At 35.2% G+C, this 906-nt stretch overlaps 1 protein-coding gene across 1 annotated transcript in view; it reads right to left on the bottom strand.

Moving 5' to 3' along the window:
* Positions 1 to 906, bottom strand: part of stk38b (serine/threonine kinase 38b) — a 19,712-nt gene extending 18,806 nt beyond the window's left edge. The window contains exon 1 of the mRNA XM_062986454.1: positions 856 to 906. The gene's annotated coding sequence lies outside the window, so the exon portion shown is untranslated. The remainder of the gene's footprint in view (positions 1 to 855) is intronic.

Below are 906 nucleotides of genomic sequence, written 5' to 3'. Positions count from 1 at the left end.
CGCCCTCCCTCAAACACAGCAAGTAGTGTCTGCTGATCATGTGGCTAGGTGGGTAGCACAGGCAACTCCAGAGCTGAGTCTTGGTGGTGGTGGGTTAGTGTGTTATAGTATTATACTGCTGCGCCACACAAACACCCAGTCCAAGTATTTTAGGAAGTATTTGTCGTTGTTTGTGAGTTTTAAAGAAATTGAAGAGTTGAAGCACCACAGTAGATAAATTAACTTAAAAATGTTGATTAAACATCGTGGTTATAACACCTTAATAACTAAATTACTACCCACAATGCAACATCAACATTCTGAATTAACTGAATTAACACTTTTATATAAAAATAACCACATTACCACATAAACCAATCAAACCATTAACTTTCATTTTCAATCGTTTACACTCTTTAATCAGACTTTTAGGGTTAAATAAAGCCTGTAAATGTTGAATTTAAACATTATACAGAAATATTAAGACTATAGTAATAAATACTGACATAAAGTTTCACTTTTCTGGTTAAATAAAGACTTTTAATGATGAAACAAACCCAGAGGAACCATCATTACAGACTAGAACCCCGCACCACCACGACCCTGATCCTCATCTCATCAGTACTGAACACACAGCAGTGTGGTAATAAATTATCAGGACGTTTGTTTACTTTTATATTCAGAATTAAATGGACTTTAGTTCTGTTTAGTTGAGTTAACTGGAGCAGCGCTGACGTGGTCACGAAAAGTTCCTAAAACAGCGATAAACTTTATATTCTCCCTTACATAAATCCACTTTATCTGTAACTACACAGTTTATAATCTGGATTAAACACTTTTTATGGACTAAATCCAGATTAAAGTGAGTTTAATTACCTGATGCTGAAGAGGAGAGATCCGTCCGGATTTATTCTGTTCTGCTTTTGT

Source organism: Trichomycterus rosablanca, chromosome 24 (assembly GCF_030014385.1).
Source record: "Trichomycterus rosablanca isolate fTriRos1 chromosome 24, fTriRos1.hap1, whole genome shotgun sequence".
NCBI classification, from domain to species: domain Eukaryota; kingdom Metazoa; phylum Chordata; class Actinopteri; order Siluriformes; family Trichomycteridae; genus Trichomycterus; species Trichomycterus rosablanca.
This window is presented reverse-complemented; position numbering and strand designations above follow the sequence as displayed.